Below are 27,262 nucleotides of genomic sequence, written 5' to 3'. Positions count from 1 at the left end.
ATCTGGAATAGGTAAATCCATAGAGATAAAAAGCAGACTGGTGGTTGGCAGGGCCTGGGAGAGAGGGAAATGGGGAGCATTGGGTTGGCCAAAAGGTTCGTTCGGGTTTTTCTGTAAGATGGCTCTAGTAGCACTTAGTTGTCTTTAACTTCATTTGAAACAATTTTGTTGATTGTATTATGACAGCTGTCATATCAGTGTGCATTAAAAAAAAACATCAAAATTGGTGAATTTTTGTATAGTCATTTTAATATTGAAGGTGGAAGAAAAAAAGCAACGTTTTTGGCATATTATGCTTTATTATTTCAAGAAAGGTAAAAACACAACTGAAAAGCAAAAAAAAAAAAAAAAAAAGATGTGTGCAGTGTATGGAGAAGGTGCTGTGATTGACTGAACGTGTCAAAAGAGGTTTGTAAAGTTTCATGCTGGCGATTTCTCGCTGGATGTTGCTCCACAGTCAGGTGGACCAGTTGAAGTTGATAGCGATCAAATTGAGACATTAATTGAGAACAATCAACATTATACCACACTGGAGATAGCCAACATACTCAAAATATCCAAATCAAGTGTTGAAAATCATTTGCACCAGCTTGGTTATGTTAATCCCTTTGATGTTTGGTTTCCAGATAAGTTAAGTGAAAAAAACCTTCTTGACCGTATTTCCACATGCCATTCTCTACTTAAACATAAAGAAAATGCTCCATTTTAAAAACAAATTGCAATGGGTGATGAAAAGTGGATACTGTACAACAATGTGGAATGGAAGCGATCGTGGGGCAAGCAAAATGAACCACCACCAACCACACCAAAGGCCAGTCTTCATCCAAAGAAGGTGATGTTGTGTATATGGTGGGATTGGAAGGGAGTCCTCTATTATGAGCTCCTTCAGCAAAACCAAACGATTAATTCCAACAAGTACTGCTCCCAATTAGAGCAACTGAAAGCAGCACTAAACAAAAAGAGTCCTGAATTTGTCAACAGAAAACGCATAATCTTCCATCAGGATAACGCAAGACCGCATGTTTCTTTGATGACCAGGCAAAAACTGTTACAGCTTGGCTGGGAAGTTCTGAGTCATCTGCCATATTCACCAGACATTGTACCTTCAGATTTCCATTTATTTCAATCTTTACAAAATTCTCTTAATGGAAAAAATTTCAATTCCCTGGAAGACTGTAAAAGGCACCTGGAATTGTTCTTTGCTCAAAATGATAAAAAGTTTTGGGAAGATGGAATTATGAATTTGCTTGAAAAATGGCAAAAGGTAGGGAACAAAAGGGTGAATATGTTGTTCAATAAACTTCTTGGTGAAAATGATAAATGTGTCTTTTATTTTTACTTAAAAACCGAAGGCACTTATTGGCCAACCCAACTGCTTAATGGGTACAAGGTTTCTTTTTGGGGTGATGGAAATGTTTTGAAACTAGTTAGAGGTGGTGGTTATACAACATTGTGAATATAATTTATGCCACTGAATTGTTCACTTTAAAATAGTTAATTTTATGTTATGTGAATATCACCTTAATAAAAGAAAAAAATCATGGCTGGGTCATCACCAGATACAAAACCTGGCACTTGGCATAGATTCAGAATCTCTTTTTCAATTTTACTCATGTAAGCATAATTAATGATATCTGTTTTCTTTCTGTTGGCAGTATTTCGAGTATCTGGTGTTAGTGTAATCAGTATTTTGGCTATTATCAGAATTAGCAGTGCAATTTTTTTCTTTGATATTCTTCCTAGTTGTTTTTTCAGGAAAAAGGCAGAATTAGGCAGTATGCTAAAATCAAATCAGTATTTCTTATGTAAATGATTGGTTTGGGCAACTCTGTTTTTAGTCACAAATCTCCTTTGAAGTCTAAAAGCAAGCAAGAAACTTGATATTGCTGACATTTTTTAACAAGAGGGCTGTAGAAATGCACTGAGTGTTACAGAGTGTTACAGAAAGAACACAAGAAAACATAATCTTCATTTTATCAGCCAAAGGTGGGATTACTAATTAGGTTCTTTGTCCAAGGGATAGGTTCTTCTGTCCTTCGCTTAGCAAAATTTTGAAAAATATCCTATACTCAGAATAGTTCTGAGTAGTTGGATAGTTCTCAGCTCACAGTTCTCGGGTTTGCCATCAGCCCTTCTTCCCTGGTAACCAGAAACAATACGACTCATCAAGAAGATTGCATATTATACCATTATGCAGGGCTCTTTGTATTTAACTTGTAGTCTAATTTTCCTTGAGGTCTGCACACTGGGCACTTAATAAGTTGGTCAGTAGCAAGGTGATCATATATCTGATAAGACAAAGCAGCATCTAAAGGAGAGTACAAAAACCTGAGAAGGTGTTTGAGTTAGAATTTCTGACCTTCAGATTAGGGTGTGGGGGTGGAGGAAGCAATATTCTGGCTTCAGTTTCTTCATTTGTAAAGATATGTTAATGGTACTATTCACACAATGTTTTATGAGAGAATGTACCTATGTATGTAAAATGTCTTATTTAGGATTAGGTATGTAATTGGCCAGTTTAGGGAGTGTTACTGTTGTTGTTGCTTTAAAAATATATTTGACATATAACATTGTGTAAATTTAATAAGGGAGTTTGTTTTTATTGCTTGTCATAAAAGGGAGGATCAACAGCTCAGCTTTCCTTCAATTGAAAAATAGATATATCAGTAAAGCAAAATATAAAATTATTGCTATTAAGGGAATGTATGCTATGTAATATTTAAAGAAAGGAAAAATAAAGAGACAATATGACAAAAAGAAGATTAGAGAAGGTTGAATGAGAAGTGGAGTGCAACCAAAAAGTTCCTTTTGAGTGATGTATGAGGATGTGAAAACGTAAAATTGTTCAGTTAAATAGAATATCAGGTCAGCTTATGTTCTCTAATGTTATAAATTAGGAGAGGTGTAGGGCAAAGTGGAACAGAGATTTCCAATCCTTACTGATGCTGAAACTTGGTCTCTGTGCACCAGTGCCAAATCAATTCTTGGAAACAGGGTTTTGGGTGCTTTGCCATGCAAAGGGGGACACGGTGGGCTCCTGCCCTCGAAAACTGTGTGTCCCACCTGGGAGGATTTGGTAAGGAGTTTTATAGCAATGGTTCAAGGGTGGTGTGGCTGATAAGATTAGGGTGTGTGTAGGGCCTGCACTCCTTTAATCTGGTCTCAGGTAATCTCTTGATGAGCTTCTCTGGTTCCATTTAATCTGGCTTCAGGTGGTCTCTGGAATGAAGAATGCTGACATCTTCTATTTATTGGGGGTTTTAGTTCTATAAAAAGTTCAAAAGATACTGTTATGTGTATCCCTTGTGTCAGAGCCAGGACCCTGCCCCAAGGCTGTACTATTGTTTCTTGGCTGCTCTTTCCTTGTCTCTGCATCCCCTCTCTTCCCTGATTAACAACTGTTTGAATCTGCCCTTTGGGACTCTGGGAAGGTCGTGGAGGCTGGAGTCTGTTCCCTACAAACAAGGAATGGCTTCCATGCCCAGGAGCCCCACAGGATCCTGCTCGGTTTCATTACTGATATTTAGAATCACTTTGAGAAACTTAAAATATAAATCCCTATGCTCCATTCCAGAGATTCTGATTCCAGAGTTCTGAATCAGAGTTCTGAACCCCATTCCAGAGTTCTTGAGTGGAGTCCAGTGATTTGTGTTTTAAAAAGATCCCCAGATGAATTTTGATACATAGCTACATTTGAGAACTGCTGATATGGGAATGGAATATTTGCCTTTGTCTAGTAATATCTGCTCAGTATCTTCATGTAATTGCCTTCTCTCTGCAGAGCAAGAAAAAGAAACAAGGTGGAATAACCCAATTTAAAACTGAAACAATCATTACCTCTAAAAAATGTCCATAAGAATATTAAAAGTACATTTGTCTAATTTTTCTTTTCTGGTGACTTAGGAAGGAGGCAACTTCTATTCCTCTCCAAAGCCGGAGACGAGCTACAGTAGTGACATCAAGTGGTTGTTATAGGGTATTTCCCTTTCTATTTGGGACCTTGATATTTAAACAAATTAACTTAAGTAGTGTTGTTTTCCTTTTCTTCCTCCAAACAGAGAATGTATTCTTTAGTTCTTATACATTTCACTCTCAGGAAATGCTAAAAGAATGAAAAAAACAACAAAACAAAATTTGACCCTGACATGTGATCCTTTGAGTGCTGATCCAATATAAACACCTTTGTTTAGTTGTTTAAACAAACACCTTTGTTTGTTTATAGAACCAGGTCGTTTCAGTGAAGTGAAAGAAAGCCTAAACTAAACTCTACATGCAAAAACTATGATAATGCTGATGAAACTGTCAGTGTATTTAAAATAATAAGACACATAAATTAGGGAGCACTATGAACTTGACTAAAGTGAGAATACTCCAGGCTGATGCCAAGAACTCAATAGACTATCATGAAGGTCAAAGCTCCCTTTGTAATCATCTGTGGTAAGCTAAAGCTTAAGTATCCAAAGAACAACAACACTCAAAAAGTCTTAATTAAACAAACAAAGTAAAAGTAGATTTGGAAAGCTTTTATACTCTGAAGACCAAAAATGTTTATTGATACATAACACTTTATGCAACTCAATCTGTGGAAATCAGATTTTATAGGAGAGAAAGGAGGAGATGGCTCTCAGGATTTCTACTTTATAATAGCATTTGTCAAAAATCTCCTTTAAACAGTGACCTCACCAGTATATTTATACCATGACTAAGTTTATAAAAATTTTATATACACACTTAAAAAAAAACACTTGCTAAACAGAGTAAGACATGCCCAAATTACAAACAAAAGAAAGAAGAGGAAGTTAGGCAATTAATTGGCATGTAGACAAGAGAAATGTATTTAGTTACTCTGGACCGTGACTCTTTCAAACACTGGCAGAAGAGAACACAATTATAAAGGAGAAAGCATAAAGGAAATGGGATCACTCTTGGTCTATTTGTCTCAGGGACCATCATTTTGTATGTAGAACCAACCAACCGATTTGGTTAAAGAATCAACAATAGGCATCCAGATTAGCCACTTATACCAGGCTACCTGTGCTAGTGTGAGAACTGTAGAACAAAGTCACCAATTTACAGGAAGCGCTCTTTACTTTTCCTCCTGTGCTTCTCAAACATCCTTTTTCTTAGTTTTTTTTTTCATTATGTCTATCTGACACTTCTAAAATCTGAAAATCAAAGGAAAGATATCTCATTTTAAAATGATATATTTAACCACTATCTAAGTTGGGGAAAGGACTGGTCCTTAGTTTAACTCCTAGATGCTTACTCATTTTAAGTCATTAGTAGAAAGCTGTCACATTTAGAAAATTGGCAGGAGGAAAATTTATATAAAAACTAAAAACAGCAGTTTTTAGTATGATGGATCATGAACTTGCTGCCATAGACAATTTAATGATCAGAAATAATAAGCAGGGAGAGAATTTTTAGGAATTATCTATTTTTGAGCTAAATGTTCTAAAATTTTTGAATGACTGAGTGATGAGGTATCTGTCTGCATTTCACATTCATATGTGAATAATAGGGAGAGATTAATGAGTATTTTTCTTTAGCTTCTGAGTAATAAACAATTCCAAGATGAGGAAGAGTGCTTTGCCTTGCTTTAAACCAAGAGTGTCCCTGGATTGAAATACTGGGAACTTTTAAAATCTCTATGAAATTATCTAAAGGCCCCAAATAAGAGAACTGAATTTTCACTTTTATTTTACCCAATCAGATGTTAAAATGGATTGAACAAAACTGTGTCTACTTGGACAATGGACATAACATAAAAGTTTATATTGTAGCCAATAATAGTTGTCCTTTTGTCAAGTCGTTCTATACTTTTTTCCTCCAATGAGTATGTATTAAGCACTGACTGAGCATGAGATAAAGCTGGAAGAGTAGACTGGGCCAGAACATGAATGACATATATTTTCTTCAGCAATAAATGCATATTTTCAAGAAAACAAAAGAGAAGATCAGGTCTTGGGAAGATATAACAGGTAGTCTGTAAGACATTTTGGTGGGGGATGAGACCAAAGGTAGGGAAACTGGAGAAATGGAGAGGAGGATAGAATTAATGGGGTTGCCTTGCGTGAAGTACTGCTGTGTATTTTTATTTCACAGGCTTGTGTTTTATATTCTTCTATCCTTATTATTATTTTCCATAAAAAATCTTCTGACCTAAGATGCTTTCTTAATCACTGCTACTTAGTGAATGTGAAAGTCTAATGGGCTAAATTCTGGTAAGCAAAACTGGCACTGAGGAATGAAGGAGAACATTACTGACAGCATTGGATATACCAGGGGTCATCTACATATTTTAGGGGGAATTCAGAATTTCTTCCAGTATCTCCTTTTATCCAGAGGAATGTTCTCCTGTACAACCTTATTGGAATAAGGTTCTATGTTTTCGGGTAGATGAACTGGAGGAGAAGAAGTGGGTTGCAGACTAAGTAACTTCCAAGAGTGTTTTCTTTTCTGTTCTTGTCTGGCAATATGATGGTGAACGATAAATTGCCCAGAATCAAGCAGTCACTAGGAGGTGAGGAGTAGAGGCAGTGTGGAATGACTATTTATAAAATAAGTTTGGCAGAGAATGACAAAAGGTTACTAGGAGAGGAAAATAATGGCATTAAGGAAAAAAATAAGAAGGGGTAAAAACACAGTCTTTACTGGACATTCCTGATTCCAGTTCAGTCATTCCCTGGGTGCTCTTTTTACTAATTTCCTTATTTGTAGTTTTCTTTCTTCAGGCTCCTTTTGAAAATTCATGTTTCTCAGGAAGTCTTTCCTAAAAATAATCATCACATCATATGCTACTATATATCCCATACATGACTTTTTAGCTATAAGTATTAATTATTCTATATCTTTGTACAAGTTATATATTTTTGCTCAGTTTTTAAAAAGTCAGTCTTTCAAAGATCAGTGTGACTCATGTATTTAACCCTAATACCTCTTACTGCACACAAACACCACACTTACAGTAGCTAAAATATTGTTCTTGTTTTTGCCATCCTATTTAAGTCATCTTTAAGTCTTTCATTCATTCAAAATATTACTTAACACCCTATGTGATGAAGTGATGGATACAAAGTGAGGCAGGTAGGACTCTGGCTGCCATGCTGATTCCTGCTCCTGGAGGCTTGGGTGGCTTTGTGGCCAATGCAGCTATTCATCCACCCAACAATCATTGCCTCTTTTTCTTCTTTCTAGTTGAACCTTGCTTTTGTTGAGGTATTAGATAGGCAGCAATGGGCTCAGGGAAGTTATGCCTGCCCCTTGGTGCAATAAGGGAACCATAACCGATTAAGCGAGTCACATTAATCTCATTCTTCTTTGCCAGTGGGAAAAGGGTGGGCTTAGTTCTAGTTATGGCAACGGAATATACTTGGTGGGGAATACTTCTTATTCCTCTCTATTTTTGCTAAGTATACCAGTGGGAGGAAGTACTGACTGGAACTATAGTAGCCATCTTGATTCTCTTGACTTAGCCATGAGAATCTCAGAGTCTTCAACCTGGAAGGCTGGCAACATTGAGCCACTAAACTTCTTGGAACCACTTACCTCTAGACTTTTTGTTAACCATAAGTTAAACCTTTGTGGTTTAAGCTTCCATTAATCAGGGTTTTTTTTTTGCTGTTGTTGTTGTTGTTACTTGTATCAACATACAAGTTGATAAAGCATACTAATAGAAGCTCTGATAAACACTCTGTCCATGAAGGCAGGTTAGCTAAGTGGGAGAAAGGCAAGTCCCAAAGCTTAGTCAATTGAAGGAGGTTGTTTGTTAAGGAAAGTGTGAAATGGTTCAGCTGGAGGAAGAATAATTATTAAGGGCTGAGAGTAAAGAGCACGGAGAAGGTCCCCCAAGTTGAGCCACTGTCTGGAATGGAAAGTCATAATAAATACTGACTAAATGTTGAATAGGGACAGTGCTGTTTGTCAAATTTAGCATACGTGATAAGGGTAAGGAAAGTCAGAAGCCGGGAGGATAAAGAGCAGGATGAAATACATTTTAAGGAATGTTCTTCTTACAAGGAAACTAATCTCATCAGGTGGGCCCCACTCACATGACCCCATCCAAACCTAATTACCACCCTAAAGCCCCACCTCCAAATACACTGGGGGGTAGGGCTTAAACCTATAAAATTTGGGGAACACAAATATTCAGTCCATAACACTCTTTAAGTTTTAATTTTCTCATCTGTAGAAAGAGGAAGCTAATAATAATTACCTCACAAAATTGTTGTAAAGATTAATGAGTTAATATATGTAAAGTGTTCAGCCAAGTAGTAAGCAGTCAATAAATGATAGCTATTATTACTACTACTACTACTTATTGTTGTATTATTATTTTAATCTTTGTTATTGCCTTTTTGGTATTTGGCCTCTTCTTACCTCTCCAATATTACATGACCATGGTTAGCATGTCTCAATCAGGAGGTGGTAGCCATTGGCAGATCAGTGAGCTGGGAGTCTGGGCCCTGGTTCATACTAACACTAGTGTTCTGAATGCTCACTTTGGACATCTTATTCAATATTATCTTCCTTATACATATTTTGACACAATTGTCTAGGCTGGGCCAGTAACAATGTCTCCCTAACATAAGGACAAATATATATTAAATGGGGTATGTGCTACATAAAGGACTCAATATTTATGGATGTTATGTGTGAATAACTGAGAACCACACCAGTGTAGAATAAAATGAGACTTCAATTCGCTTTAACTTAAACAAGTCAAAACCAACGACAGCAAAATTATTGAATATTTATTTTATATTAAACATGCTGAAAGGCACTAGGAATATAAAGATGTAAAATTGAGGACTCATCTGCAAAGAAGCAACAGTCTGAAAAAAGAGAAACATACAAACAAATAATTATGATGAAAGTTGCAGACATAGGGATAGGAAGAAACATTGCAATTAGAAAGATACCACATCGTGGGATAGGGGGATCAAATTGACATCTGGGCAGGCCAGTGAGGGCTTCTTAGGGATGGTGACATCTGGTCTCAGAAACAGACAACTGGACATCACATGTAAGGAATTCCAGAGAGTTTTGTATGTATATGGGATTAGCAGTGAGATGCCAGCTAAGAAATTAGAAATAAGAAAAGTAGATTGCTATCTTAAATTTTAGTGGTAGATCGATACATAATGGATTAGAGCATAGATTCAATTTAATACATCTGGGATGGATTCTGAGATTCTGAATTCTGAAAAATCTCCCCAAGTCATATGGCTACTCCTTGTGCTAAAATAATCTGATGTACCCACTTCACAGGATGATTTTGCTCATTATTTCCTAAGCCAGTGTCCTACAGAAAACTGTTCCTTAGTATACTAATAGCAGTGTAAGGAAGTTTTGTGTTCAGAAAATTTTGGAAAATGCTAATTAACTTAATCCAGTTTCTTTACATAAGATCCTTTAAAGCAAGTTGTGAATCTCTAAGGGAGGATATAGTGTGTAGCCATTTTGTATAGATTTAAAAATTTTTGTAAGTCTGTTTATAAGAATTCCATTGTGTGTCTATGCGTTGTGGGGGTGGAAAAAAACTTTCCTCTACCATTCTAGGGTTTTCTGGATGGTCAAAGAATTAAATTGACATGAGGGAGATTAACAGGAGAAAATCAAATTTAATATGTATGTATGAGGGTTGCATAAGAATATGAGGCCCAAGGACAATTGAAACTTATAAACCATTTGAAGGAAGGAAAAGGGGGCAGGGTTTTGGGGCTTCAAAGGGAAGGAAGGCAATTTATAGGAAGCTGAAAAACAGCAAATATTTGGTAGACAAATATTTGTTGGGCCATACAGAGACAATGGGACACAGAGAGAACTTTGATCAAACAGGCCTTGTTTCCCTTAGTCTACTACACCTAGTTCATATTAGACTTTAGTTATCTATGGTGATAGTTCTTCCTGGAACAGACTTTTTTTTTTTTTTTTTAAAGAGCACTAGATTCTTTTTTTTTTTTTTTAATTTATTTATTTTTGGCTGTGTTGGGTCTTCGTTTCTGTGCGAGGGCTTTCTCTAATTGCGGCAAGTGGGGGCCACTCTTCATCGCGGTGCGCGGGCCTCTCACTATCGCGGCCTCTCCCACCGCGGAGCACAGGCTCCAGACGCGCAGGCTCAGCAGCTGTGGCTCACGGGCCCAGTCGCTCCGCGGCATGCGGGATCCTCCCAGACCAGGGCTCGAACCCGTGTCCCCCGCATTGGCAGGCAGACTCTCAACCACTGCGCCACCAGGGAAGCCCTGGAACAGACCTTTTATCCAAATTCTTTTAGACAGTGAAGGGAAGGAGGTAAAAGCTCTTCCTGAGCCTTTGTTTCTTGAAAACAATCAGCCCAAAATAATCCTCAAGCCCAAGAGACACATTTTGGGCTGGCAAGTTTTGTTCCCCTCCAGTGTCTTCATTTAAGTTTGTGTATGTCCACTTGTGTTTACGTGTGTATGTCTGCCTATATGGGTTGTCTCTCTGTCTATTTATCAGAGTGGTATGTGTATGCATATGTGTATGTGTGTGTATCCTTGTGCATATGTGTGTACATGGGTGTGGGTGTGACTGGATGCTGTAGGGGAGGAAAAATATTTTTCCCTATACCCTCCTAGATTCAAGGACTGGGGCCTTTGAATTAAAGTGATAAAATACAGATTAACAGGAGAAAAAACTCTTTTCATTTCTTATGTTTGCACAGGAGTTTGCAAAATGTGGCTCAAGAAGGCAGCTAGATGATTCAGGCTTATATACCATCTAAGACTAAACATAAAAGGGTGGGTGTGCTTCTGGGTAGGAAGGCAAGTTCTGCGAAGGTGAGAGGAGGAGATGTATGGTAAGTAAGCATTGTCTTGTTATGTAGATGAGTCTCTCAAGTGGTAAGAGTTGTCTCCAGGCATAGCTCTCTTCCTGGTAAAGAAACATCTTTACGAGGGTAAATATCCTTTATAAATGTAAATTTCTTTTATAAAAGAGGAAATTTATACTCTATTTTTAGTCAGTTAGGGTGAGGTAAAGAGTTTTTCTTGCAGCTGCTGGTTCTCAATGGCCTTTAGCTCAAAGCTATTGATATGTCAAAATATTTTGGAGTGGCATATTCTGGTATCGTTCAATGTGTTTCTGTTTGTCCTAGGATGGTGTCTGAATATACTTATGGAGGAGGCCAAATTTGGAATAAAGGTGTAGAAAAAGGAAAGCAGGTGTCACCATGAATATGGGAAGTTTCAAAAGAGTATAAAAAGTAAGAGCATAGGGAGGGTGGGAGGGATAGGGAGGGTGGGAGGGAGGGAGATGCAAGAGGGAAGAGATATGGGAACATATGTATATGTATAACTGATTCACTTTGTTATAATGCAGAAGCTAACACACCATTGTAAAGCAACTATACTTCAATAAAGATGTTTAAAAAAAAAAAAAAAAGTAAGAGCATACTGAGTAAAATTGAGTTGCATGTTCAGTATGTTTTGGTTTAAAATGAATCAGAGATAATGCAGTCACTTCATTGAGTACTATCTGGAATAATATTTTTATTTCTAAAATGAAGCTCTGTCTCCTTAAGTATGATAAAGTAATTGGATCAAAAATAATTAAACTCACTTCTTTGAATAACTATTTAACAAATAATTATTGAGTGTCTACTGTATGTTAGGCATAGTTCTAGATGTTGGATATATTGTAATAAACAAGATGAATTTCTTGCTGTCACGAAGCTCGTTTTTCCAGGGGTTAAAGGGACAGTAATCCCATAATTATATAAATAAATGAAATATGGTATTAAATAGTGATGAGAGCTGTGAAGAAAATACAGCAGAGTAAGGGATAGGGAGTTCCAGAATTGCTATTTTATTTATTTAAAGCATTATGTGATGTTTGGTATAATTTTCTTCATGTTTCCTGTTCTTGGGGTCTATTGAACTTTTTGGATGAATGAGCTTACAGGGTTCACTAGATTTGGAAAAAATCTTAGCCATTATTTAAATAATTTTTCTGTCCACTCCTCTCTTCTAGAAACTTCAATTATGTGTATATTAGGGTGCTTGAAGTGGTCCTTTTAGTTCATTGATGTGCTGTTCCAATTTTTTAACACTGAGGTATAATTGACATGTAACATCTGTTCCAATTTTTTGGGTCTGTTTTTTTGTTGGTGATTCATTTTGAATAGTTTCTTTTATTACGCCTTCAAGTTTACAAGTGTTTTCTTTGGCAGTGTCTAATCTGTTGTTAATTCTAACTTGTATATTTTTTACTTAAGACGTATTTCATCTCTTAAAGTTTGATTTTTAAAATATTTTTTATGTCTCTACTTAACATGCTCAATCTTTTCTCTACCTCCTTGAACATAAGGAATATATAATATATTAAACATATGTTTTAGTATCCTTGTCTACTAATTCTATTACCTGTATATTTCTGAGTCTTTCTGCTGATTGATCTCCTTATTACTGGTGCTATTTTTCTGCTTTTTGCATGTATGGTAATTTTTATTGGATGTCAGACATTGTGAATTTTACCTGTCCAGTGCTAGATATTTTGTATTTTCTATTAATATTTCCTGAGCTTTATTATGGGTTGTAGTTAAGTTACTCGGTACAGTTCAATTATTTTGAGGCTTGCTCTTAGCCTTTGTTGAGCTGGATCAGAGCAACCTTTAGGTCAGGGCTAATTTGGCCCCATTCTGAGGCCTTTTGTGTACTCTACTAGGTGGGAACATGAACATTTCCCAGCCCTTTGTGAGCTCTGAGAATTGTTTCTTCTACTGTTTTCTGGTTATTTTCCCCTTAATCTCATACACATGTGCTGATCAGTACTCAGCTGAAGACTTGATGGGGTGCCTCTGTAGATCTCTAGAGTTCTCTCTCTACGTAGCTCTCTCTTCTCTGGTCCTCTGCCCTGTGAACTATAGCTGTCTTGGCCTCCCTGGATTCCCAGCTCTATCTCTTCAACTCCAGATGATGCCCAGGCTTCTCTTGGGTTCCTTTCCCCCTGTGTTATTGCCTGGAAACTCTTTAGGCAGGAAGCTGGGGAAATTACAGGTTCACTTTATTTGCTTTCCCTCTCTCAGGGATCACTGTCTTGCACTGTCTGATGTCCAATGTCTGAAAACTATTGTTTCATATATTTTTGTCCTTTTTTTTTAGTTGTTTCAGATAGGAGAGTAAATCTAAGGACTCTCAGAAGATTTATAGAGAGATTCACATGGTAAGGAAGTGAAGCTTCCTGCCAACAATGAGCACAAAATCATCAGCAATGTAATTGAGCTATCTTGGAAGCAGATCTTCCAGCCTCAGTCAAACTTTCAGGTAACTGCAGCTCCATCTGATATCCGAAGTGCAATCTCATGAGAAACTCTGAGCCAAGACCACCTAGCTAAGCCACTTCCAATTTCCTGACCCATGGGAATTGTGTGAGATAATAAATGTTGATTGTTATTGAATAATGTTGCATGTTGATTGTTGGTAAGTTTTGGAATCATTTGCTATGCAGCACTGGATAACTATTACATATTTGGGTACCCAGAAATGGAGTGCTGTCATAACAAAATGTAAAAATGTGGGTGTGGCTTTGGGACCTGGCAGTGGGCAGAAGCAGGAAGAATTCTGAGAGTGTAAGTGAAAGACTAAGATGTCTTGAAGAGACTGTTAGTAGAGGCCTGATGGCCTTTCAGGAGGCTGCCAGTGAGGGCTTAAAGAAACTGGGGGAAATGTTTTTGGAAACTAGATAAAAAGGTCTCCTTGTGTGGTGGTAGAAAGTTCAGCAACATTGTCACCTGAGCTCATGTAGAAAGTAGAAAATATACCTCATGTACTGGATGATCTAGTTAAGGAGATTTCTAGGCAAAGTGCTGAAGGTGCTTCCTTATAAAAGTGAGGGGGGTAGGGAGAGAGAGAGAGAGAGAGCAAGAGAGAGAGAGAGAACACCTGCTGTGATCCATGGGTCTTAGTGGGGGGCCAAGTCAAAAGGCATAAGCCTGGCCCTGGCCCTCCTGGGTTAGAAGGAGAGAGAAGTGTTTAACAGGTGCTTCTTTGTCTGTCTAGGAGTGGAAGAGAGGTGTGGTCGTAAGGTCTATCATCAACTGGTAGATAGAACTTGAGATTCAACTCTCTCTTTGAAGCTTCAGGAATATCAAGGCAAAGATCAGTAAACATGCAGTGTGTGTGTGTGTGTGTGTGTGTGTGTCTGTGTGTGTGAGTAATACAGGCCATTTCTCAGTGATCTAATACATTTCGGTTTGTGATTTTTCAAGTTTTAATAAAAGTTTTTGGGTTTATGTAATTTTGAAAAGAGAAACATGAGTCTATCCCCTGCCCACCTCTCCCCATCCACATTGCTAAAATGGATTTTCCTAGATGTAGTAATGTTTTGCTTATGAATAAAATAATTTTTGCAATATTTATGATGTTGAATTCTACTGTGTTCTTTGTGTTTGGAAAATATCTACAGCTGCAGAGTGAAGTGTGCTCTGTAGAACTTTATATATGCACTAGCTACTTGTCATGGTAAAGTTCAGATCATGATCTTTAGCTCAAATACATTACTTTCTGGTTATTTATGCATGATGGAGACATTTAAAATATTCTCTTTCCCACCTGCTAATATAGCTGGGGCACAGAAGTCACCTGTGACTGTATATAATAGTCCCCCTTCATGTTAATTGGAGCTCCAATTTAATGTGATCTTGGGACCACTGATTATCACAAGAGATGTTGGGGTACAGAACAACAGTATAAGAGTTATAGTTTCTTTTTCTGTGCAGCCGACTGCTTCTGATGTGAAAGGAAATTTTCTCAGGACTTATTCTCCACAATTTTTATTCCATACTCTAAGCCAAAGTTATGTTTATCACAATACACACAAGAAATTAAAAAGCAACAAACATAGACTAGATTGCTGTATCTCCCTTATCAAAGAGGAGAGTCTTTATTTCTAAGCCAGAATACATTGAATACCTCCACTTCTGCCTTGAGCTCACAAGAAAAGGCTGAATCAACAAGTGGCTCATTGACCCCATTGTGACAATAAGTGTGTGAGGTTCCTGCGAGCTCAAAACTGCCTGTGAACTCTGTCTCTGTAATTGCCTTTTGTAGGTTAGGTGTTGAAAGTTGTTCACACCAAGGTTAATACATAAAAATACTTCCCAAATCAAAGAATTTAAATGAGTAGGAGATTAATATGCACCTTGATTCAGGCCATTGGTATCTTGGAAATCAATGTGGAAATTATGCAAGAAATTTCTCCTCAGCAGGTGCTTTATGAAAAGGTTGTGCCACATTGAATGGCAAAGTTAATAGATGCTGCATAAATTTAAGATGCAATTGAGGCTTGGGTATTAACTAGGAAATGGAAATGTCTGGATGACAGAATGATAAGTGACTGTGTTAAAGATTTTAAGTACTTCATTTTTATCAAGGGCAGTAAGCTAGATAATCGTATCTTCTCAATTGTTATTGGCTGCCATTGATGACATTATTTTCTGAGGATGATTTTACAAGGAAGATAAGTGTGTTTCCTAGTAAGCATCCATTTTGATATATGAGCATCAAATCCAAATGGAAAAAGTAATAAATAAAGTAGCAAAACCACCTCTATCCCTGCCAGTAACTGAGATCTCTAATCATAGTTGTAGTTCTCTCATATGCACTACTTAATTTAGAATTTTGATAAAGTACTCTAGTCTCATAGTTTCTATTGCTAAAATTAATGTTTGTTATGTTATGGAAACATGAATATATTCTTAAATATGGCTGAACTGTTTCCCCCCAATTTCATATGTTGAAGTCCTAACCTCCAGTACTTCAGAATATGACTGTTTTTGAAGATGGGGGTCTTTAAAAATGATAAAATGAGAGGTCATTTGGGTAGGCCATAATCCAATAAGTCGATGTCCTTATAAGAAGAGGAGATTAGGATACAGACATGCACAGATGAAAGATGATGTGAAGCTACAAGGAAAAGACAGCTATCTGCAGCAAAGGAGAGAGGCATTAGAAGAAACAACCCTGTCAACACCTTGATTTTGAACTTCTAGTCTCCAGAACTGTTTGGAAATAAATTTCTATTGTTTAAGCCACACAGTTTGTGGTACTTGCTGTGGTAGTCATATCAAACTAATACAAAGTCTCAAATGGCTGTTTTGAGAAAGAATGGGAAAGTCTAGAAAAATTGGTATTTACTATCTCTGGAGAGGTAAACCTTTTCATTTTGGTAGGGAGTTGGGCGTGAGGGATAGGGTAGTTGATAGCAGAATTCTCAAATTTTAGTCAACAATGTCATGATCTGTCTATGATCCGTCATTTCTCTTATTCAGGAGGTGATTGGCAGAAATAAGATAAGAAAGATCAACATGTTCTGAAACCAAAAAACGTCCATGATACATATCATTTTAAGTATAAAGAAAAAAATCACAGGGCAATACCATAGAATGATTCCATTTATATGCAAATTCAGATTCCTGTTAGTCCCTATGTCTAGATATTGAAAAAGTATCCCCAATCAAGCATGGCAGGGTAATGTTAAGGGGGAAGATCTTGACTGCTGAATAAAGTCAAACGTACTTCTCAAAATTGTTTTGAAAAGAAAATGCTTGGATTTTTCTTGTTTAAACTTGCTTTTAGGGAATTTATTATTTTTTTAAAAGATTTTTAAATTTTATTTATTTATTTTTGGCTGCGTCAGGTCTTTGTTGCTGCGTGCAGGCTTTCTCCCGTTGCGGCCAGCGGGGGCTACTCTTTGTTGCGGTGCGCGGGCCTCTCATTGCGGTGGCTTCTCTTGTTGTGGAGCACGGGCTCTAGGTGTGTGGGCTTCAGTAGTTGTGACACATCAGCTCAGTAGTTGTGGCTCATGGGCTTAGTTGCTTCTGGGCATGTGGGATCTTCCTGGACCAGGGGTTGAACCGGTGTCCCCTGCATTGGCAGGAGGATTCTTAACCACTGCACCACCAGGGAAGCCTGGGAATTTAAAGCACTAATTTAAAAAATAACTTATTAAAATGAGAAATTCATGGTAAGACCTGGCAGACACTTTCACTGTAGTAGAGATGTTATAAAAATTTGTTTAATGTCTTCTGGCTAATACTGTTCTTTCAGCATTCCAATGCATTTCAGCATTGGAAAGAAATCTGGTGGTAAACCAAGCTTACATTGGTATCTTCTTTAATTGAGTGCTTATTATGGGTTACACACTATTGTAAGCACTATAACACAGTGGAGAATAAGACAGACAAGGCCCCTGACTTATAGCTTATATTCTAGTGGCGGTGGTGGTGGTGGTGGTGAGATATATGGTATTCGGACAATACATAAACATGATTTGTCAAGATAACTATGCACAGAGTCCGTGTGTAGAAATTACTGAAAAGGAATGGCATTTTCTAGACAGGCACTAGCAGGATATTGGACTTGATGGTTTTCAAAGTGATATTAAGCAAATTGTTTCCCCTTTAACTCAGTCTCTTTCTGGGAATAATTCATTTTCCATTCATTTTAATCTTAAGATGGACTATTACTGGGACCTTTAATTTTTTAATTTGTAGCCTGGCAGTTAGAGCCTATATTAAATGATAGTATACAGACCATAGGGTACTTAATTTTCAATTGTTATGTTTTATTTATCTTTAATAATCACAATCAGGAGAATTTTTAATAAAGATTATCTATGTCTAGTGGAAAGTGATAGCCAGCTAGGTCTTGTAATCTTTGGATTGGCATAAGTTCTGTATTTTGGGTTAATTGTGGAATCATCCTCACTATTACTCATCTACTTATTAATTCATTCTCTTCCAACCCACAAGTATTTTTTCACTTAATGAAGCAGTAAAAATTAATAATTTTATTAATTTTCAATCCTCAAGAGCAAACTTTTAATACTCTATGTGATGAAATATGCAGTAGACATAAAGTACTTCTGCTGATTACTCAAGTATGATTGTTAGCTTGAAGAAAAGCACTTGAGTTGTAAGCTGAAAAGCAGCATTTCCTTGAAACCAATATTTACTTGGAAGAACAACTGACACAAAGCTATGGTTATTTTGACTTGGGTATTAATATAATTTTCTTGAAAATGAGCAATGTGAGCCTATCAGTTCAAGAAAAGTAATTGATGATATTTGCCAACCCACAAGTATTTACTGAATGCCTAAAACTGTTCACAATTTAGACTTAAGAAAGTGAATTTCTAGGAAGCAAAAAAGGCTAAGATTTTCGAGGTATATTCTCATTGCACTGGAAATCCTAACCCAAAGGAATGGGTATGTAAGAATGCAATTTTGGATATCCACTGAGTAAGTGGAGAAGATTGGATTAGTCCTCAAGAAATTTATGCACATGAGTAATCTCTAGTGAGGTTGGGAATTGAAGTGGTCCTGTTTGTTGTACAATGTTATTATCTAGTGTTTTTCATTTATTCAACAATTATTTAATGAGTGATTTCCATAGAAAAGGAACTATATTGATCCTGAAAGGAATATAAAATTGAATGAGATTCTGTCCCTTCCCTCAAGTAGTTTATATCCTAATAAGGAAGATGATACATTCACATAGGTGACTGTCTGTAAGGCAGTATGTAAAAAACCTCTATATCAAGGAATTTCATGGCAGAAATTTTAACCATTAAATTATTGAATGCATTGTGGAGGGACTTGAAGGCCAGGTTAAGAACTTTAAATTTTATTTGATAGGTAGTGGGAATCCATCAGAGATTTTTGAACAAGATTAATGGAAATGGGCTTCCCTGGTGGCGCAGTGGTTGAGAATCTGCCTGCCAATGCAGGGGACACGGGTTCAAGTCCTGGTTTGGGAAGATCCCACATGCCGCGGAGCAACTAGGCCCGTGAGCCACAATTACTGAGCCTGCGCGTCTGGAGCCTGTGCTCCGCAACAAGAGAGGCCGCGATAGTGAGAGGCCAGCGCACCGCGATGAAGAGTGGCCCCCACTTGCCGCAACTAGAGAAAGCCCTCGCACAGAAACGAAGACTCGTACGCAACCAAAAATAAAATAAATAAATAAATAAATAAATAAAACTATTAAAAAAAAAAAACCTACGTAGAAATACCACTGTTAAAAAAAAAAAAAAGATTAATGGAAACAAAGCAGAATTGGGCAGCACTAAATTGCTCTTCATACCACATTGGTAATGCATATTAAGTTGTTATTATCTGTCTTTCCTTTCTAAAATGTAAGTTCCAGAAGAGTAGGGATTTTGTTTTGCTTTATTGCTGTTATTGCCAGCTTTCAAAACAATGCCTGGTATCTGGTCAATTCTCAAATATTTGTTAAATAGTGAATGGATTAATCCAGAGGTTCTCAAACTTTCTTGGTTCATGGTGGAAAAAAAAAAAAGAAAAAAGGAAAAAGTAATAATTCCAATTGATTTTCAAACAGTACTTTTTTTTTTTTTCTATCACAGTAACTATAGAAAACTCAGCTTCACAAGATATGACGTCAATTAAAGGAATGTAGTGTGAACTAATGGTGAAACTGAACTACCCTGGGCTAATAGTTAATGCAGTATTCAATAGAGGTCAAGATATGTTTCACTTGAAAGTTTAACATATCTTGCATTAACCCTATAAGTTTCCTTCAGTGCCCCGGGGTGCCCTGATGCACAATTTGAGATTAAAAAGATGAGTCCCTATATCCTCACTGTTCTTCTATAGGACATATTCCTATGATCCTACTAAATTTAGTATTTTTAGCCAGGTTTTACTTTTCCCAGCTGCTCTAATTCTGGGCTTCAAGCCATTGAACAGATCACAAAGGTGAAATAGATTTGCACAGTAAGAGTGCCAAAATAATTGTGCAATTAACCAATTTATCATGATAATTTATCAGTATAACTAGATCAACATTTTAAATTTGATCTATGATAGAAATGTGTTATGTGGAACATATTCCTATGGGATGCTCCAAGAAAAAAAGAGACCAATATTCAAATAAAGGTTGTGAGATCTGCAAATTGCGATATTTATCCTCAATAAAAGTGTAGGTGTAAATTATCTTATCTTTTTTTTTGGCCACGTGGCAAGCAGGATCTTAGTTTCCCGACCGGGGATCAAACCCATACCCTTGCAGTGAAAGCAAGGAGTCTTAACCAATGGACCACCAGGGAAGTCCCATGTAGGTGTGATTTTAAGTCTTGCCATCGATTAGTAACTTTTGGAGAAACGTCTATTGCTACGTAAAATATACTCATCAATTATAGATCAAATCCTCAATTCTAAAAACATTACAAGGTGAACATTATAAGGTAAAAAATGCTTTGAGAAGCCTCACATTTAAAAAAGCTTGTTTATTTTGTTTTATCCAGGGTTTTCCAAAATTACTTGACCACAAATATCTTTTTTCATATATCACCTATTCATATATTGTGACTCCAACTATCAAGAAATTCTGCATTATCATTTGGCTGTTGTTTAAAAATAGACCTCAGATATTTTGATTCAAAGATGTTCAAAGGATGTTTTTAGCAGTACCTTGAATTTTTTTTCTGATCAGATTTCCCACTAGGTGGTAGCGTTACAACATCACAATCCTTCACAATAATGGCCTAGCAGCTCCAATTCCCCAGGCATTTACTGAGTGCCTGCTATGTGTAAGATACTGTCTAATGATATACAAGCTAGTGACTTTTCTGAAACAAGGATCCAGGTTTTTTCACTCTCAGGCTAATGCTGTTTCCATTATATACAGCATATGTACTTAAGAAAGCAATTGCCTAATTTTCTTAACCAAAGTCTTTGAGAAGCTATATACCTACAAACTTGTAAAAGAAAAATTTCTGAGGAGTTTATACAAGGCAACTCTCTTTATGAGAACGCAAAACTGCCAGCACAAGATTCATGAAACCTTAGGAGAATTTTTCATGAATTCCTAGACCCCAGAAAGGTGAGAGATATAGTATATTCTAGAAAGAGTTCAGCTCAGGAAAATTTACAGAGTAGACCTAAGCAGTTCTAGCACATAAGATGAATACATATACTCTAGGTCATAGTGTGATCTATGGCTTGGATAACTGTCTTATGATTATGAAACTGCTTGATAGACTGTTGTAATGGTACAACAAGAAGTGACCTTAAGGTCACTGAGGTTAAGGGAAAACAAATTATTTGTCAGGATCACAGGAAAATTTCTAACATACTCATGAGCAGAGTAAAATCTAAGCAGATCTTTAGATTTTTAGATTATTATTCTGATTTTCATCATTTCCAATACCTTTGATATATATCTTTCTACTTGAAGATATATATCCAAATCTGCCTATCCAGAGCTCCCTGTCTTATGAGCAGAAATCTATCTGATTCACAAGACTCCAAGTTTTTCCATCATAATATGGGATAACCTCATCATTCCCAGAACCTGCCATGGTGCCTAGCACACCATGGGTAATCTCATAGGTATGGATGGATCTATTCTGACCTATCCCCTCATCACCATACAGTCAAATAGCTGTGCCAGTAAACTGGAGGTAATGGGGATAATTTGATAAAATCTTCAGAGCCCTCCTTCATTTTTGGTAACATCTATTTTTAACAGTAATATTTTGGAAAAAGTATTGTTGCTTTTCTTGCCTATCACATATTATTATGATTTTATATTATATTGCAAACTCCTGTCCCACCCTGATATTTATATATGTTTTTCTATATTTTCACCTAGTATCACTTATTTTTTATGCTGACATTTAAATCTTTAATCATTCTAGAATTTTTTTGTTCATAAGTTTAGATAATTTTCTAATACCACTTATTGACTTACCTAACCTTTCCCCACTGATTTAAGGTGTCACATTTGTCATGATTTTTACATATAATATAATAATAATACAATCCATAACTGTATACAAAATACAATAATAATACAATAGTAAACATAGGTAATTTATATATACAATATATATTAAAATGTATAAGATATATTCATATATAATATATAAGACAACATATAATCTGTTTTATAATTTTATTATATTTTGCAGATTTGTTTATTTCCCTGATTTTTTATTGTGGAAAGGACAGAATATATTACTTTTTTCTTTGCAAAAAATCAGTAACCATATTTAATAAATATTGTCAATATAATCCCAATATTATATAAATTGACAGATGTATGAAAATCTAGCTTTAATTGCTGTCAAAGCTGAGGATTATGGGAGATAACAAGGGAATATGGTGACAAAATCCCTGTGCTGAGTAGGAGTTTGCAAGTTTTTCAGATGTACTATTAGGGACATCTCAGATAGGTCTTGCTTATGTTTGAGAAACATAGTCATTGAGAATTATTCTTAATAACACATTATCTCCTTTCCTGGAGACATAATCATTAAATATTTAAGGACAGTTGAAAGAAAGACCAGAATAATCTTAAAGAGCAAGATAACAGTTTTCTCATTCTCAAGTTTCTGAAATAGAAAAAAAAAAGGATGAAGGATGGATATTAGTAAATTGTATGAGGTTATTATGATGATTAAATGAGATACCAAAAAATTATCCCACCCAAATTAGATGACTAATGATATTATCTTCCCTAAAAGAGGTTCTATGAGATCCTTGTGGGCAATAGAGACTTTAGTATACAGAAAAGAAAAAATTGCTCAGATGTGGAGCTGATAAGCCTTCTTCACATCTGATGAAATAACAACTGGATGGACCACAAATGAATATTAGATTTACATTTTTCAAACTATGGAATGTTCTTTTTTCTCTGAAATATGTGCCTAATGCTACACACTTCACAGGAAAGTTTATGTGATTTGACCGTATGGGTAGAGTAACCTTTTAATTTTTTTTGAGGAGGAAGGGTCTCATACACCTTTGTTAATTAGTTTTGTAGTTAGGTCAAAGTAAAGTTCTTTAATTTGGAGATACACTGGTGAGTTCTAGCAGGTCTCTTGTTAATGAGAAAATTATTAATAGGTTAAGCCAGAATGTATTTGATCTGTGTTTTTGAGGAGGAACATTCAAAGGGCTTATCTCTGTAGGTCTGAAGCCTCTAGGTTAGAAATCATTTTACTGGGTCAGACAGTTTTAATATCAAGTCAAGAGCTTTGTACTTCCCTACTTTTGCAGTGCAAAAGCCACACCTTAGCCAGGTGGAATCATAGGCATGGGACACAAAACCATCCCTGTGGATTGTTTTATTGGAAACTCAAGAATAGAACACTTAGGCAGCAAGAAATTAAAAACCTTGTGTGGTAGACTGATGGCATTAATGACTCTCTCTATCCACACTCTTTGCTATGTAAATTTGTAGGGCCCTCCCACTCTGACTCTGGGCTGGGCCATGTTACTTGCTTTGTCCAATGGGTACTTGTACTGTTGAAAGGAAGCAGGACCCTCTGTTCCTTCCCCGCCATGTCTTCAGCCTGCCTTTTGTCTGTGAACAAAAACTTTAGCCAAAGAATAAGTTTAATCAGAGAAGTGAGAAAATGCAGAAACAAAGCAAAACAGTCCAACAAGACTAAATAATAATAGTTTAGTCATTAAGCATAGTCAAGGACCTTTAGTTTCCTCTCAAGGGCTATAGATAATATTCTGAGCCATATCCTGTGAGCTGTCTTATAGGTACTGAAACCTCCACCACATGGAAGAAGTTAGCTGCCATGACATTAGCTGCCACAAGCCCGAGAATTGGCTTCAAAGAAATGGGAACAAACTGACCATGGAACTGAAGATTAACTGTACTTAAAACAATCAAGATGATGCTGGTCAGACCACCGATGACCAATTTCAAGGCTGTCAGAGCTGACTGTGCTGTTTCTGCATGTAGTCCCCTCCCTCTGTCTATAAAAGCTCTTGCCCCCTGATTGTTGGGGGCGGGGGGAGTCGGCCTTTGGACAGGAGTCCACCGTCCCCCCCACCCCCAGTTGTCGGAATCCAAAATAAAGCAAACTTTCTTTTCCACGAACTTTGCCTCCTTATTGGCTTTTGAGCGACGAGCAGCCAGACCCCACTTTCGGTTACAAGGTGACCAACTGCCCTGGTTTGCCTGGAGTTGAGGGGGCTTCCGGGATTTGGGAAAGACCAGGCAAACCAAGATGAGTCTATCACGTTAAGAACTTGGCAAAGTGACAAAGCAGAGGCTGGAAGGGGGCCTTCATTTGCCACTCTTGCCTCATCTTTGAGGAGATTGCTCAGGTTGGCTTGTTGGATGGTGAGAGATACCTGGAGCAGAGTTGTGTTCTCCCAGTTCTCCCAGCTGAGGATTCGTATGTCAGCTGATCTTTAGTGGACCATGCATTCATGTATGAGCTCAGCCAGATCTGTTCAAATCCAGACTCTGAGCTAAATAAATATCTGTTGTTGAATGCCACTGTGGGTGTTTGCTATACAGCATTATTGTGCAGTAGATAAGTGATACACCTAATTACATTTATTTAACATATATATTATTTAGATTTACTGACAAATTAGGGAATAAAGAACAGAACAACCCTTAATCTGTAAGATAAGAACATTATATTTATGTATTTGTGTTTAAACTTGTTTTATAATTTAGATATCATTATTATCCTATGCCAGATGATTGAACTGATGACTTTTCAGGATATGGCTGGAGGATCAGAGATGTCATTTAGTAGAATTCAGTGCACAGAGATTTGGTAATCATTTCCCAGCATAGTTTGTGCCTGCTGCTTCATGGCTGTTGGTGGTTCTAAGTCAATGGCTCCATGTTGTTCTGGATGAGAAAAACTGGTCCTTCTCCTTCTCTACCTTCTCAGCTGCTTCTCTTCATTATCTGAAGTCATGTTTCAATTTTCTGGAAATTTGTCCACTTCAGTGTTTAGCAGGACATCTGCTTGTAGAATCCATTACCATTTATTTTCTCATGAAAAACAGAACTTTGTAATTGGAAGGAACTACATAATAATTATTCTCTCAGTTTTCTGAGGAAGAAACTTAGATTTACAAAAGTTAAATTACTTTGCCCCAAGAGCACTTAGCAAATTAATTGCAGAAGTAGGATTGGAGCTTGAGGACACTGACTGTTAGTCTAAATGTGTTTTAATCACCTCAGGAAAATTTCCTCAGGGATAGTAGAGCGTTTTCCCCCTCTGAGGGTAGGAGCCTAGTTTCTGTGGGTGCCTCACTTCAAAACTACCTCCTGCCATAAAGATCTGAGAGGTTTGTTTCTCTTCTGGATAAAGCCAATTGCGTAACCCAAATGGCCACCCCAATTACCAAGTGAATCTAGGATGGACTATGTGTGACAAATGGTGCTCTCAAGTTCCTACTTAAGGACTAGTTATCATTTAGCTTAAGAACATGAATGCAATGTGTTGAATATGCCTGGCTATATAAAAGGGTGAGATTTCTTTCTGTCTTTGCAGTCTTTTAGTGGATTACCTGTGATGTGCGTAACATTCAGGTTTAATGCTTATTCAATAATAAAACTGTTTTCTTTCCCTTCTACCTTTGTGAAGAGGATATCTGAGTTGGCAGGAGTGTTAGTTTTTTTTGGGGTTTTTTTTTTGTTTTTTTTTGCTGCACAACTTGCGGGACCTTAGTTCCCCAACCAGAGATCGAACCTGGGCTTCCTGCAGTGGAAGCATGGAGCCCTAACCACCGGACAGCCAGGGCACTCCTGAGATTTTGTTTTTAATTACATTTGCACAACACATGATAAATAGTAGTGAGACAGAGGGAGGGGATAGGAACAAATGTTGCCTGCACTAGGAGGAGTTTTTATGTGGCTTTGAAGAGAGAAATTAGGGTCAAAAGGCACTAAAATGAGAGAATGGATGGGAGAGGAAAAAGAAAAATTTTAACAAATACTATTTGTCACTTTATATATCCATTTTCTTTCACAGCATTCAAGAAACAGAGTAAAAGACTTGGGTTTAAAAATTGAAATGGCTTTTGACTACATGGACCATGATTATTGACTATGTTGTGTTAAAAATTGAAATTACTTTAGTATATTGTTCTTCTGGCCACAGTATCATTCTGGTCCTAAACAAAACAAGCTGCAGCTTTACAGCAATATAAATGAAATGAAGATTTATGGTTCTGAAATCTTACCTTCCTTCAGTTGCAGTCAGGAGGCACACATGCCTCAATCTCTTTAGCATATCCTAACTAGATATATCTTTCAAAACCACTTGAACAAACATATCAGTAGAAAAATGGGCAAAGGATATGAGTAGGCAATTGAAAATTCATATTGTGAGTACGTGTATAAAAAATTGTTGAAATGCACTAGCAATTAAGGAAATGCAATTTAAGGTAACCATGATACACTAATTTTCACTTGACAGATATAAAATGATAATTTCCAATTTAGATAAAAGTGTGTGAAAAGGGGAGTTCTCAAAATTTAAATTGTTGTAACTTTTTCAGTAACAACATGTACATTAAAATATGTAATTTCCTTTGATCCACAATTTTTCTTCTAGAATTGTATACATAGAAATAAACTGACAATATTCTCACATCATTGTTTTTAACATCAAAAATTTGAAAATGTTATAATAGCCAAGCAATAGACTTGATAAATTATTGTATATCTATATAAATTGTGAAATAAAATTTATATTGATATTTTATGGCAAGACAAGAAAAACTTAAACATAAAAATTTTTTTCTGCCCTTTGACCTCCTCTCTCCCCTCTACTGTGCATTGTGTAACTGCACTATGCATCAACCAGACCTTCCCCATCGGCAGAAATACTTGCTCAACAATAAAGAGCAATATTCTTCTAACACCAACTAGACAACTTTTTTTTTTTTTTTAAACATCTTTATTGAAGTATAATTGCTTTACAATGGTGTGCTAGCTTCTGCTTTACAACAAAGTGAATCAGTTACACATATACATATGTTGCCATATCTCTTCCCTCTTGCATCTCCCTCCCTCCCACCCTCCCTATCCCACCCCTCTAGGTGGTCACAAAGCACCGAGCTGATCTCCCTGTGCTATGCGGCTGCTTCCCACTAGTTATCTATTTTACATTTGGTAGTGTATATATGTCCATGACACTCTCTCACCCTGTCACATCTCACCCCTCCCCCTCCCCATATCCTCAAGTCCATTCTCTAGTAGGTCTGTGTCTTTATTCCCATCTTGCCACTAGGTTCTTCATGACCTCTTTTTTTTTTTTTTTTTTTTCCCTTAGATTCCATATATATGTGTTAGCATACTGTATTTGTTTTTCTCTTTCTGACTTACTTCACTCTGTATGACAGACTCTAACTCCATCCACCTCATTACAAACACCTCCATTTCATTTCTTTTTATGGCTGAGTAATATTCCATTGTATATATGTGCCACATCTTCTTTATCCAT

Source organism: Eubalaena glacialis, chromosome 11 (genome assembly GCF_028564815.1).
Source record: "Eubalaena glacialis isolate mEubGla1 chromosome 11, mEubGla1.1.hap2.+ XY, whole genome shotgun sequence".
In the NCBI taxonomy this organism is placed as follows: Eukaryota; Metazoa; Chordata; class Mammalia; order Artiodactyla; family Balaenidae; genus Eubalaena; species Eubalaena glacialis.
This window is presented reverse-complemented; position numbering follows the sequence as displayed.